The sequence below is a fragment of the Oryx dammah genome, unplaced genomic scaffold, assembly GCF_014754425.2.
Source record: "Oryx dammah isolate SB20612 unplaced genomic scaffold, SCBI_Odam_1.1 HiC_scaffold_21, whole genome shotgun sequence".
Classification (NCBI taxonomy): domain Eukaryota; kingdom Metazoa; phylum Chordata; class Mammalia; order Artiodactyla; family Bovidae; genus Oryx; species Oryx dammah.
Window position 1 is genome coordinate 36835552 of NW_024070205.1, and position 15432 is coordinate 36850983.

The window sequence follows — 15432 nt, forward strand, 5'->3', positions numbered from 1 at the left end:
ATGGACTGTAGCCTATCAGGCTCCTCTGTCCATGGGATTTCCCAGGCAAGAATACTGGCATGGGTAGCCATTCCCTTCACCAGGGGATCTTCCCGACCCACGAATCAAGCCACTGTCTCCTGCATTGGCAGGCAGATTCTTAACCACTGAGTCACTGAGGAAGCCCCCTTCACTGTTAGAAGGGATAATTAATGAGGGACAAGATGACTTGTGCTTAGAGCAGGGACTCTGGTGGGACAGATCTGGGCAAAACCTATATCTATCCACTTCCTTCCCTTTTGTAAAATTTCCTTTTAATCGTGTATGGTTATAGTAAATATTTGCATGGGTACAAAGTCAAAACTAGAAAGCAAGATGCTCAGACAAGTCTAGTTCCATTCCTGTCTCTTCCTTCCTGCCCCCTCCTCCCCTTAAAGATGACCATTTAATCTTTTTTGGCTTATCCTTCCATTATTTTTTTTACAAGTGAATATTTAAATATATGTCTCTCTTAGATAAAAACAAACAAACAAAACAGCCTATCACAGGACTTTTCTGGTTGTCCAGTGATTAAGCCTCTGTGATTCCATTGCAGGGGGCATGGGTTAGATCCCTGCTCAGGGAACTAAGATTCCAAGTGCCTCACTGGTGCAGCCAAAAGAAGAGCAGCAAATTGTACCAGATACTCTGCTTTTTTTTTCTGGGTAAAATATCTTGGAAATGGTTCCATCTCAGTATACAAACAGAGTTTCCATTCCTTTTAATATTTGCATAATATTCCCTCACATAATGTGATATAATCAGAAATCCATACTTGGCCTTTGTCCCTGAATCTAGGATTCCTGGGAATCCCTTGAAATTTCCTGATGATAGGAGCATCTTTTATTCTACTGAAGTGACTCTTGGTGGGCTTTCAGATAGTTTCAGGATAAGGGCCAGTCACCAGAAAGACCATGCCATGATCAGAAGCTTGGAAATTTCAGCCCTACTTTGCCCCTAACCTCAGGGAGGAGAAAGGGGCAATCATACCGACATAATGAAGCCTCTATAAAAATCCCTGAACTGTAAGATTCAGTGAGTTTCTGGGCTAGTGTCCACACCCACTTGCTAAGAAGGTAGTGCCCCAAATGCCTGGGGACAGAAAGAAGCTCCGGCACTTGGGACCCTTCCAGACCTTGATATAGACACCCCTTTCTCTAGCTGATCATTTGGATCCTTCATAATATCCTGAGCTTCCCTGGGGCTCAGGCGGTAAAGAGACTGCCTGCAATGCAGGAGACTCAGGTTTGATCCCTGAGTTGGGAAGATCCCATGAAGAAGAGCATGGCAACCCACTCCAGTGTTATTGCCTAGAGAATTCTGTGGATGGAGGAGCCTGGTGGGCTACAGTCAATAAAGTGGGAAAGTAAGTCAGGGGTTTCCCTGAGTTCTATGAGCCATTATAATAAATTATTGAAACTGAAGAAGGGGTCACAGCCAAGTCAGACAGAAGTATGAGTAACCTGGGGACCCACTACTTGGGATCTGCAAAAGCAGTGGGGGCAGTGTGGGGCTGAGTGCTAACCTGTGGAGTCTATACTAATTCTAATTAGTATGAGATTAATTCATAGGACACCCAGTTGATATCCATGGAGAATCAGAGAGTTGTTTGGTGTGGAAAACCCACACATATGGTATCAGAAGTGTTGTGAGTAGGCAGTTTTCCTTCCTGCAGTAAGCCTTTTTGTATTTTTTGTCACTTGTGCTGGTTTAGGGTTAGGGTTAGCCATCTCTGTGGCTCTGGATAAGGTTTCCTCCTCTGCAATCTATGTATCTCCATTTGTAAAACAGAGATACGTCCATGCCCGCCTCACTGAGGAGTTAGAAAAACCAAAGCATGACATCAGCTATTATTATTATTATTCATTTCTGTCCACACCTCAGAGCTTTAGTAGTCACATACAAAAGTGAGAGTTGGACCACCAAAGAAGGCTGAGCACCTAAGAATTGATGCTTTTGAACTGTGGTGTTGGAGAAGACTCTTGAGAGCCCTTTGAACAGCAAGGAGATCAAACCAGTCAGTGTTAAAGGAAATCAGTCCTGAATAATTCATTGGAAGGACTGTGGCTAAAGCTGAAGCTCCAATACTTTGGCAACCTGATGCAAAGAGCCGACTCATTAGAAAAGACCCTGATGCTGGGAAAGACTGAAGGCAAAAGGAGAAGGAGGCAGCAGAGGATGAGATGGTTAGATAGCATCACCAAGGCAATGGACATGAATCTGGGCAAACTCCGGGAGATAGTAAAGGACAAGGAAGCCTAGCGTGCTGCAGTCCCATGAGGTCTCAGAGTAAAACATGACTTAGCTACCCAACAACAACAACAACAGAGCTTTAAGCCTCTCTGGCAGTGGCAGAAACCCTAACTTAGGAAAGGTCATTCCCGTGGTGTCCAGCAAGTCGGATCAGTGCCTGTGGGCTTATTTCAGACTCTCGCCATTTGCAAAGGAAACTAGGAATTCCCATGTATGAAGCACCAGGTACCTCTGGCTGGTGAAATTTTCCAGGAAAAGAAAACCCCACCTTGATGCAGAAGCCAGGCAGCTCAGTTTCGTGTCCCCAGAATGGACAGGGGTTGAGGTTTCCTGTTTATCTTCCCACCCAAAGGTAACATACAGCACTTTTTCCTCTCTTTGAGCTTCCAGGGGATGTGCTGGAGCTGCTCAACTTCTGCACACCATGGAGGGGAGGGGATGGCTGTTTGATTCTGGAGCACCAACTATACACCCAATGCACTAGACACACACACACACACACACACACACAACATATGGGAAAATATGATCTCTTTGAGGGCACACAAGCCGAATATGGTGTGCCCTGTCTGCATACAATGCACTGATGGAAAGGACTAGACTGGGTTTCCCGGGAGGAGGGAAAGCTAAGAGCAGAAACTGCCCAGAGGAAACACAGCTGCTGTTTGGACCCAGTGGAAACAGCCCCAAACCTGGGTTCTGTCTGTAGCACCATCATATTTCCTAGAATTAAGGGGGAGGTTGGGGAGGTTATAGGATAAAATAGTTTAAAAAAAAAAATAGGAAGATTATCTTACTCATGTTGTCTTACTTCAGACATAGCTGGCTTCCAGTTACTAGCAGAAAAGACCAGACAACCGAGATACTGTGTGCTTCAGTTCCTCATTTATAAAATGGTCATCATTGGACTTCTCTGGCAGTCCAATGGTTAAGACTCTGTGCTCCCAGTGCAGGGACATGCCTAGCTGGGGAATTAAAATCTTGCATGCCAAATAGCGAGGATAAAAAAAAAAGAAAGAAAGTGGTCACTGTCACCATCATCATCACAATCATTGTCATCATCATATCTCCTTTAGATTATTGTGGCGATCAAGTGATAGGATACATATATAAAGGGTTCAGCTCAGTCTGAGACACACAGTTGTTGTTGCTGCTCAGTTACAAAGTCGTGTCCAACTCTTTGTGATTCCATGGGCTGCAGTATGCCGACTTCCCTGTCCTTCACCATCTCCAGGAGTTTGCTCAAGCTCATGTCCATTGAGTCGGTGATGCCATCCAACCATCTCAGCCTCTGTTGCCCCCTTCTCCTTCTGCCTTCAATTTTTCCCAGCATCGGGGTCTTTTCTAATGAGTCAGCTCTTCGTATCAGGTAGCCAAAGTATTGGAACTTCAGCTTCAGCATCAGTCCTTCCAATGAATATTCAGGGTTGATTTCCCTTAGGATCGACTGGTTTGATCTCCTTGCTGTCCAGCAGACTCTCAAGAGTCTTCTCCAACACCACAGTTTGAAAGCATCAGTTGCTTGGCACTCAGCCTTCTTCATGGTCCAACTCTCACATCCCTACATGACTACTGGAAAAACCATAGCTTTGACTATACAGACCTTTGTTGACAAAGTAACGTTTCTGCTTTTGAATACACTGTCTAGGTTTGTGCTTTTTTCCCAAGGAGCAAGTACCTTTTAATTTCGTGCCTGCAGTCACTGTCCACGGTGATTTTGGAGCCCAAGAAAATAAAGTCTGTCACTGTTTCCATTGTTTCCCCATCTATTTGCCGTTAAGCGATAGGACTGGATGCCTTGATTTCAGTTTTTTGAATATTGAGCTTTAAGCCAGCTTTTTCACGCTCCTCTTTCACCTTTATCGAAAGGCTCTTTAGTTCTTTTTTGCTTTCTGCCATTAGGGTGGTATCATCTGCATAGATGCTCAGTTAGTGGTCACTGCTCTCGACATAACAATGCTGGTGATGGTAGTGCTGAGGATGTACGTGGATGGACTTGACATGTCTAAGGAGTTGATGATGGTTATAATAATGACTTTTCTGCAGCCGTTTACACTTTGCATCTGTTTAGTATACTTCCTTTCTCAAGGGCATCTGATGCATATGGGACTCACAACAATCTCCCTCATAGGGGTTTCTATTTAACTGATGGGAAGCAGGGTTCAGAGGGTTGCCAAGACCGTGCAGCACTAAAATAACAGAGCCAAAAGTTCCTCTGGCCTTTTTGTGTTTCTTCCTTGGCCCAGAAGCTCCCTGGACCAATAAACTCCAATAAAATATCATGAGTCAGATTTCAGAAATTCTGGCTCTTTCAAGCCTCCAGCTCATTTAATTGCTCAGGGATATCTTTTTTCCCCCTCCTTCCTCATCTGTGTAGCAGGGATTAATCACCCCCCAGAGATCAAGAAATAACAAGCTCGACTCACATAGAGAGTGTTTGCTGTGCATGGAGCATTCTGGGCATTATCTGATTTCATTGCTGGCAGCAGTCACCAGCAATGATTATCCTGCTTTTTCAGAGAAGGATGCTGGGGCTGAGAAAGGTAAAGTCATTTGCCCAAGGTCAGTGACAGAGCCAGGATTCACACCTAGATCTGTCTGGCCCCAAAGCTGAAGCTCAAACCCACAACATCACTAGCTCCCAGAAACGGCTCTGATGGTGAAAGTGACTGCAAGGCCGGGAAAAGTCAGGAGGGCACCCAGATGGGAGAACTGCCTGGCTGGTCTCCAGCCTAGCCAATACCTCTGCTAGCTCTGGGAGCTCCTGGTACGGCAGATGGATGGTCAGGATTAGGCCTGGGTCAGGAGCCTAGACATCTTCAGGGCCCAGAAGATCACAGCAAGCCTTGTGTCCACAGGCCTGGTGCTGCCGCTTCCTAGTCCAGCAGGCAGGAAGGACAAGGTAAGAACACTTACCTATTGAGGGACTTCTGCTCCTGTGCCTCTGTGCCCTCCCAAGGGCTTCTGGTTTCCAGTTCCCCTTGGGCTGCAAGGGACAGCAGGAAGGCCTTTCTCCTCTCCTCTGCTGCAGCTTCATTGATGCTGACATGCTGGGTTTCCATCATCTGAGGCATCGACTTAGAGGATGCAAATGAGGAGGCTACCTGTCAGAGGCAGACAGTCTGCCCCCACTGACCCATGGGCTGACCAAAGAGAGGACCCAAGAATTCTCCATGAACCGTGCTGTGGCCGGCTTAGCAGGAGCCGGGCAGGAGGCCCAGCATAGCCTGGGAAAGGCTGGCAAGCAAATTTCAGGAAGGCACTGGAGCGAGAAGGGCCTCCCTCGCCCTCTGCCCAAGCCCTGGGAGGCAGGGACACCCTCATGGCCTGGAGGGGAGGGCAGGGGCCAGCTGAGGAGTCTGTTAATCCTGCTCCTTCCCTGGCTGCACAAGCCCAGGTAGGAGCCCGGATGGATGGGGGGTCGCGGGGAGGGTGCGGGTGGCAAGGGCACCACCCAAACTACAAGACACAGGGGCCCTGGGGCAAGACCTGGGAGCTGGAGGAAGAGGGTGGGGACAGATGGAGTAGCCGAGGATGAGGAGCTCCAGACATAGGGTAGGTGGGTGGTGCGGGAGGAGAGGCTCTGCCGGACGCTCGCTGGTCTGGGGATGCTGCGAGTCAGCACTGAAGCTTGGGCCAGCCACCTCCAGGCCTGAGCAGGGTGCTTTGCAGCTGAAGGAGACGCAGACAGAGCAGGCTCCAGATGGCTATCCCTGGGGTGGAGAGACACAAGGCAGTCAGTCAGGCCTGAATGCCAACAGGGCAGAGGGGCTTCAGTCTGCTCTTCTGAAGGGTTTTCCATCACTCCCTGGACTTGACCACCATCTCAAGAATGGAGGAGAAGCGGTCCCAGTGTTGAAGAAAGGGGGACCCCTTTCAGGGCCTGAGAGTAGGCTCTTGTGCAATACTTGGAAGCAAACTGAGGAGACACTTGCTGACAAAGGAAGAGACTTTACTGGGAAGGGACGCTAGGGAGATCAGGAGGGTAAGGGAAACCGGAGAACTGCTCTGCCACTCAGAGCTAGGGTTTTACGGTGAAAGGATTAGTTTCCAGGTTGTCTCTGGCTAATCACTGTGACTCAGGGTCCTTCCTGGTGGTGCTGCATTGCTCAGCCAAGATGGATTCCAGTGAGGAGGATTCTGGGAGGACCTGTGGACTGGAGTCTCCTGTCTCCTTCTGACCTTTCCCGAATTCTTGCAGCTGGTGGTGTCTTGTTAGTTCTGTGTTCCTTACCAGGACCTCCTGATACAAAATAACTCATGCAAATGGTTACTGTGGTGCCAGGCCAGGGTGGGCAATTTCAGTCAGCCTGACCCTAACACCAGCACTGAGCCTCAGTTTCTAAATCTGAACCAATGCTGCCCTGAGCCCAGACTACTTGCCACTTGCACGCGAGTCATGCACATGCTCCAGCCAACAGCCGTCCTGGTGGGGGAGGGTGGGGTGCAGAGAAGGAAGGTGTGGGGGGGATGGGTGGGTGTCTGCCAACGCCCCAGTGTCAGGACTTGTGGAAAGCTCTGGACTCCTCACTCCTTCAGTGCCCTCATCTTGCCCACACTCCAAAGGCAAGCCTGGTTCTGGACAGGCTCCAACCAGTGTGCCCGCCAAGCAACCCCCTCCCCAAGGTTCCCCCACAGTTCCCCTCAGAGCAGGGTGAAGGGGAAACGGATGTTAATTTGCTCGTCTTTGCTAATTTGAAAAGGAGCATAAACAGCGGAGCTCAGTCACACGGCTCTGCCGAGGGTGTAGTTTAGGTCCAATTATGTGTTATTAGTGCATTTGCTCTTTGTTCCCATGGCATATTAATTGCAGATGTGGTATTGTGGCAATTAACACAATTATGGGCTCGCTCTCTCTTCCAGGAGGCCACAATCCACGTGCTTTGGGGCCAAGGAGTTGGGCTGGTATGATGGTGGGCCGCTTGGGAGAAGGCCCACCATTATGGGTTGAATGTGTCTCCCCAAAATTCATATGTTGATTGGAATGTGATCATATGTGAAGATGGGGTCCGAATAGAAGGAACCAACTTAAAATGAAGTCATTAGGGTGGGCGCTAATCCAATATGACTGCTATCCTCATAAAAAGGGGAAATTTAGCCACACAGAATGAAGAGGATACAAAGAGACCTGGGAGAAGACGGCCAAGGAGAGGGGCCTGGAGCAGCCCTCAGAAGGAGCAGCCCTGCCAACACCTTGATTTCATTTTTATTGGTTTTATGCGTGTGTGTTTTAATATTTATTTATTTGGCTGTATTCAGTCTTTGTTGCAGCATGCAGGATCTTTAGTTGTACCATAAGAACTCTTAGTTGCAGCATGTGGGAGCTAGTTCCCTGACCAGGGATCGAACCTGGGACCTCTACATTTGAGTATAGCATCTTAGCCACTGGACCACCAGAGAAGTCCCCCAACACCTTGATTCTGGACTTCTGGCTTCCAGAACTGTGAGAAAATGAATTTCGATCGTCACTTACAGTGTTTGTTAAGGCAACCCAAGCAAACTCATAAACCCATCTCTGTTCCAGGCAGAGTTCTCCATGGGAGAAAAGAAAGGCTCAAGGAGGGAATACCAGTAATGCTGTCTGTTCTGAAGTCTTGAGAAAGAATCAGTAGAAAGAATCAGTACTGCCCTCCCACCCAGCACCTCTCTCCAGGGTTGTCCATCAGTGTGGCTTCTGTCGTTCTGGCCCCTGAGCCCTTAGTCTCCATAGCACTGCTGTTGGAATTCCTCTGCACCCCCCTTTAATTAGTCACCTGTCTGGCATGTCCTGAATGCGTCACTTCCTCTCCATTTGCCATCCCCTAATCTTGATGACATAAGGTTACTTTCCTTGTAAGGTAAACAGTATATGTTATTTCCCAGGTTAAACCAAGGAATGGTCAGGTATCTGCACAGTACTTTCAGGCTCACGATATACTTATCAAAGACCTGCTTCCATTCCATATTTGCAGCCACCCTATGGGGGTTGGTATTATTACTAATTTCATAGGTTTCCCTGGTGGGTCAGATGGTAAAGAATCTACCTGCAATGCAGGAGACTGGGGTTTGATCCCTGGGTCAGGATGATCTCCTGGAGAAGGGAATAAAACCCACTCCAATATTCTTGCCTGGAGAATTTCATGGACACAGGAGTCTGGTTGGCTTCAGTCCATGAGGTTGCAAAGAGTCAAACACAACTGGTCAGCTAACACTTTCAAACTTTTACTTTCACAGGTGGGGAAACTGAGGCTTGGAGAAGTCACACACAACCCATAAGCAGCAGGGCTCAGAATTTAAGAGTTCTGTGTTCAGGGACTTTCCTGGTGGCTCAGTAGTAAAGAATTTGCCTGCCAGTGCAGGAAGCACGGGTTTGATCCCTGGTCCATGAAGATCCCACATGCCGCAGAGCAATTAAGCCCCTGAATCACAACTTTGAGTCTGTGCTCTAAAGTCCAAGAACTGCAACTACTGAAGCCCGCATGCCCTAGAGCCCATGCTCCACAAGAAGCCACTGCAAAGAGAAGCCCGTGCACCACAACTAGAGAGTAGCCTCTGCTCCCCACAACTAAAGGAAAGCCCACACAGCAATGAAGACCCAGCAGAGCCACAAATAAATAAAATTGTGTATGTAAAAAAGAGAGTTTTGTGTTAGGATAGGTGAGGGAAGATCTAAATGAAAAGCCAAATGAAATGGGTGTCTTTATTATTGCAGGACTTCTCAGGACTTTTAGCATGCTGCAACTCTCCAAAAGAGTGCCTACAGCGCACACCACTTCCCAGTCTTGTACTCTCATGGGACATCTGCTGTTCTAGGCAGGGGCTATGTGACACCACAGCGCTGCTCTAGGATGGCAAAGCCAGGTCTCCGGGAAGAAGAAAGCTCCGACCTCAAGGGGCAGGTCCCCTTTCTTCCCCCGCGGCAGGTTGGCTGAGCACCCAGGGTTGATGTCACCATGGGATTTCTCACCCCCTGGGGCTCAGCCGGCAGCAGACCCCAGAGGCGGATGGCTTGCTCCCGATCGTATAGCATCATTCCCTTTAGGTACCACTGCTCTCCTACGTGTTGCTCTGTTGGCCCTCAGTAGCCTGTCCTATCTTGGTCACAGGAAGGGAATGTGGCTAAGGCTTTAGTAACTGTGATTGGTCCAAAGGTGTCATGTGACCCAGGCAGGGCCAATCAAGAGACTGCTCTGGGATTGGCGCACTGAGGATATTGTAGAGGAGACAGTCGGTCTCAAAGGAGATGATGAGATCAAAGGGCAAGGTCAAGAAGAAACCAAAAGAGATGGACCTAGAAGAGGAGAATCCCCTCAAAAGCACTGAGTCTCCAGTTTTAGCCCCTGAGGCCCTGGTTCTGACAGCAATCACCTTCAGCCTATAAGCTGCCCCAGACATTCCCCAGTGATGAGATCTGGCTGGAGATGGGTTTCTGCTGCCTGCAAGCCAGAAGGTCATGACCACTGCCCATCCCTGAGCCTGGAATTGTTTTACCAGCCCAGACAGGCCCATCAGGGCTGTGAGTGTGGGTGCCACACAGGTGCCAGAGCCCAGCCTCCCTGAAATGTGCCCGGAGGCCTCAGCCAGAGAAACAGACAATGCCCTTCTGTCTGTAGGTCCCACATTTCCTTATTTTAGTTCAGAAAATAGGGTCACTGTAGCTGGGGGTCACAGAGGGCTCAGCAGAGGAGCCGTTTCAAGATCAAGGTTATTCATTCATTTAACAAACCTTTATTGACAGCCCACAATGTGTCAGGTACTGAGGACACAGCTGTGCAGAAGCCAGATGAGGATCTTGTTCTCACAAGCTTACCTTCTAGTGGGAGGAGTAAGAGATAAACAAAGGAAGAAAATAATAAATAAGGTTATTTCAAATAAGGAAAATAAACAGAAAAATGGGATAGAGGGACTTCCTTGGTGGCCCAGTGGCTAAGACTCCATGTTCCCAATGCAAGGGGCTCGGGTTCCATCCCTGGTCAGGGAACTAGATCCCACATGCTGCAACTAAGAGTTTGGGTGCCACAACTAAGACCTGGCACAGCCAAATAAATAAATGGGATAGAGAATGTGAATGTGGAAGTGAAAGTCACTCCGTCCTGTCTGACTCTTTGTGACCCCATGGACTATAACAGTCCACGGAATTCTCCAGGCCAGAATACAGGAGTGGGTAGCCTTTCCCTTCTCCAGGGGATCTTCCCAACCCAGGGATCAAACCCAGGTCTCCCACATTGCAGGCAGATTCTTTACCAGCTGAGTCACAAAGAAAGTCCAAGAATACTAGAGTGGGTAGCCTATCCCTTCTCCAGCGAATCTTCCTGACCCAAGAATTGAAGCAGGGTCTCTTGCATTGCAGGCAGATTCCTTACCAATTGAGATATTAGGGAAGGCCTGGGATACAGCATGTCAGAGAGCAAATTAAGGTAGTCAATGAAAACCCTATTTTATGGTCTGAATGTTTATGCCTCCCCCTTCCCAAATTCATATGGTACAATCCTAACCCTCAACAGGAAGATGTTAGGAAGTGGGGCCTTAGGGAGGTGATTAGATCATGAAGGTAGAGCCCTTATAATGCGATTAGTGCTCTTATAAAAGAGATCCCATAGAGCTCCCTGGCTCCTTCCACTACACAGTAAGAAGCTGGCAGTCTGCAGCCCAGGAAAAGGCTGTCACCAGAACCTGATCAGGCTAGCACCCTGATCTTGGACTGCCAGCCTCCAGAACTGTGAGGAATAAATTGCTGTTGTTTATAAGTCACCCAGTCTGTGATATTTTGTTATAGCAGCCTGAACAGACTAAGACAGGGGGTGACATTTGAGCTGACATCTGAAAATTGAGGATCAGCCATGTGGAAGAGAATTGTAGGCAGAAGGAAGAGCCCTGAGCTGGGGGCAGGCTCAGGCTGGCTGAGAGATGAATGGAGCCAGGGGCTGGTTTCAGAGGGCAGGGGAGAGGGACAGGAGATGGGGTCAGAGGTTAGCAGGAGCCAGGTCACCAGGTTCTTGGGCTGCCCCTGACAGGGAGCAGAGATTTTATCCTGCATGCAAATGGCAGCCATCCTTGCAGGGTCCCGGGTGGGAACATGGGCAGCAGTTTCCTCAGGTCCCAGAAAAGCAAACAGCTCCAGACAGAAGCTTTCGGGGGAGCCCAGGTGTAAGTGAAACAGAGTGGAGCAGAGCCTTCCCTGACACAGCAAGAGTCAGAATTCCCCTTGCCCTCAAAGGCTTGGGGTCTCTGGTGCTACCTAGTGGTCCAGAGAGGTTGGGTGATGCTGCAGAAGCAAACAGGCCCAAGACCCTCAGGGCACAAAACAACAACACCCTTCCTCACTGCTGGACTAGTGAGGGCTCTGCCAGGACCCAGGCTGGTAGACCAGATGCCTCTGGAACATTACCAAGCAGTTCTTCTTCTTTTTTATTTTAATATTATTTTTTGGTTGTGCTCAGCCTTCATTGCTGCCCATGGGCTGTCTCAAGTTGTGGAGAGCGGGGGCTACTCTCCAGTTGTGATGCACCAGCTTCTCATTGTGGAGGCTTCTCTTTGTGCAGCACAGGCTCTAGACACCCTGGTTTCAGTAGTTGCAGTATATGGGCTCAGTGGTTGCAGTTCATGAACCCTGCTGCTGCTGCTGCTGCTGCTGCTGCTAAGTCGCTTCAGTCATGTCCAACTCTGTGCAACCCCATAGATGGCAGCCCACCAGGCTCTGCTGTCCCTGGGATTCTCCAGGCAAGAACACTGGAGTGGGTTGCCATTTCCTTCTCCAATGAGCTCAGTAACTGTGGCTCACAGGCTTAGTCACACCCAGGTATGTGGAATCCTTCTGGAAGTGAAGTGAAGTGAAGTGAAAGTTGCTGAGTCGTGTCCGACTCTTTGCGACCCCATGGACTATACAGTTCATGAAATTCTCCGGGCCAGAATACTGGAGTGGGTTGGCCTTTCCCTTCTCCAGGAGATCTTCCTAACCCAGGGATTGAACCCAGGTCTCCTGCATTGAGATTCTTTACCAGCTGAGCCACAAGGGAAGCCCAGAATCCTTCTGGGCCAGGAATCAAACCCATGTCCTTTGCATTGGCAGGTGGATTCCTATCCACTGTACAAGGCAAGTCCCCAAGCAGTTCTTAAAGGCTCCACCTGAGGGACTTCCCTGGAGGTCCAGTGGCTAAGACTCTGTGCTCCCAATGCAGGGGGCCCAGGTTCCATCCCTGGTTGGAGAACTAGATCTTTTGTGCCACAACTAAAAGATTCCACATGCTGCAACTAACTAATTAATAAATATTTAAAAACAGGGGGAAAAATAAAAGCCTCCACCTGAGATGGCCCAGCACTTCTGCCCATGTTCCATTGGCCAAAGCAAGTCAGGGCCATGCTTAACTGGAAAGAATGAGGGGACAAGGGGTACACAATCCTTCCGTATGCCTGGAGGGGAGACAGCTCAGGAGTGTTTGGGGAGCAGCATCAATAACTCCTACAACCCTCTGCTTTAGGGTGGGAAACTGAATCTTAGACACAAGGAATGGAATCACCCAAGGTCAGTGGCTGAAGAGGCTAGGCAACCAGACCCTGGGGGTGATCCAGTGCTCTCTCTGTGCTATCCCACCCCTTCCCCACCCTGCCCCAGCCTCCTCTTCTGCCTAATGACCTTTTTGCAAATAAATTTATTTATTTTTAATTGAAGGATAATTGCGTTATATTATCATGTTCCTTTCTGCCATACATCGACATGAATCAGCCATAGGTATACATATGTCCCCCACCCTCTTGAAGCTTCCTCCTATCTTCCACCCCTCCCTACCCCTCTAGGTTGTCACAGAGTCCTGGTTTGAGTTCCCTAAGTCACATAGCAAATTTCCATTGGTTATCTATTCTACGTATGGTAGTGTAACTGTTTCCATGTTACTCTCTCCATGCATCCCTCAGCTCGCGTCCTCTTTTTCTTCCCCCAGCCCATGTCAAAAGTTTGTTTTCTGTGTCTACGTCTCCATTGCTGCCCTGCAAATAGGTTCATTAGTACCACCTTTCTAGATTTCATATATATGCATTAATATACGATATTTGCTTTTCTTTGTGACTTACTTCACTCTGTATAATAGGCTCTAGGCTCATCCTAATGACCTGTAAGAGCTTTATCTCATAAGCTGCTCGCACCCTCCACCTATAAGGATGAGTTCATCCTCCCAACCTCTTGTGGAGGGACAGGGTCCTGGGACACCCCTCTCACCCTTCTTCTCTCCCAGGGCAAATGTTTGGGCCCTGAAGAGATCACACAGCCTGGAGAGGGGCTGGCCAGAGCAGGCCTGGGCTCGTGCTGGCAGCTGCCCGTCCAGCAGCAGGGATCCGCGAGGCTGAGCAGGTCAGGCCACACAGATGGCTGTTCTGAAAGCATCAGAATCCAGCCTGAACTCCCGGGCCTGCCCTGATGCATCACCCCACCCATCACTGTTTTCTCCTTCAGAAGCTGTTTCCTGGGCTTCTCTAGCCACCCTCTCTGGGTCTGGGTGCTGGGGAGGAGCCAGGGACCAGCAGCCCCGGTGGACACACAGGCTTCTGCCACCGCCCTGCCCTGACCCTCCATGCGCCGCAGGACAGGCAAGGAGAAGGACAGCCCCATGGGCAGGTGCCGGGGCTCCCAGGGACCCTCCCGGCTGCCTGGGCTCCGGGCGACAGGCCTGAATCTGCTGGCTCCGGATCCGCCTTCTCTGTAACAGGGGCTCTCTTTTCCCCAGGACACTGCCCTATAGTTTGTTTCCAGACCAGTCACCCCAGCAGCCTCTGCCCGGCTGAGTCCCTGTATGCCACCTTCCAGCTCCCATGCAGGGGGTCCTCAGTCAGTGTTCCAGTGGCCCAGCTGGGGCAGCTGTGCTAACTCTGCCAGAATCTGGAGAGGTCCTGGGTGCCCCCTCTGAAGCCGGCCACCCGAGCCGGGAGGATGCGTGTGGGCCACCAAGCAAGGTTCCGGATGGAAACCTCAAGGGGCCAGAGTCCAGGCTGCCCCTCCCAGGGCATGGCCTTCTGCAGTCCCAGCAGTTTCAGATGAGCTATGGGGGTGGTGAGAAAACCCACAGATCACCTTCCTCTGGGATACGGGACCAGCCAGGAGAAATCTCCAAGGGGGCAAGCAGGCTGGAGCGGTCCGGTGGGAAAGGCATGGGTGGGCAGGGACAGCCAGGCTTCACCTCTGGACCTGCCCCAGGCCTCCTGTGGGCTGCAGTCTGGGGGCAGAGCATCTCTGAGCAAGCGCCGCAGGGGCTACATGGTAGGCCTGGCCAGGAGTGGCCAAGCCAGGTCAGGGAGACCCAGCAGGGGCGGCTTTGGGTGCTGCGTGGGGTTAGGTGGGTCTGTGGAAACAGCTGAGGGTGAGCTGGGCCCCACCAGGGCCCTGTCTGGCCTGCCCCTCATCTGGGTGCTTTCCCACTCAGAGTCTGGCTCCTCCCCGCCCCACGCCTGGGCCTGGGCTGCACTGGGTCTGGTTCCCTAGGGTGGTCCGCGCTTCTCTTGTGAACGAGGACACAGAAGGACGTGCAGCCTTGGGTAAACAAAGGGCTATTTTTACCGCCTCATTGTTTCCTCCCTCAGCTCCTGGCCAAGGTACACCTCACACCTCCCTCCCCACAAAGGCTGCCAGGTGTCGGCAGCTCAGCCATTGCCTCTCCCTTGGCCAGCTCACAGCAGGCTGGGTTGCAGGCAGAGGACAGGAGGCTGTCCCTGGGCTGCAGGTGGTGTCCTTGAGGCTGGAGAAGTGCACGGAAGACCCCAGAGCCCAGCGTGCAGGACCATCGCCTCAGTGGGGGGCTGCAGTCTCCCCCGCTCCTCTGGGTGGACTCACAACCCACCCAGACCCACGAGCTGCTCAGAAGAAGCCACTTAAGGGGAGGTCAGGGCTTGGGGGCAGGCCCCATACCCCCAGGGTTTGCAATGCTGGTACATGGAGACCCAAAAAAGCCGGTTTTACTGTTTTTGAAATTCCCTCCAGCCAACTCCCTGCTGACCCCCAGGTAGGCTGCTCCCAAGGGCAGCCCACTCTGGTCCTGCCGCTGCTGCTGTCCACACTGCCTCCAGACCGCAGCCCACGGTCTGGTATCATCCCATGGTCCAGATGGGGAAACAGAGGCTTGGAAACCTCCAGTGGCTTCCTGGGTTACACAGCTGGTAACTGGCAGAGCCTGGGTTTGAACCTGGATCTGTGTGGCT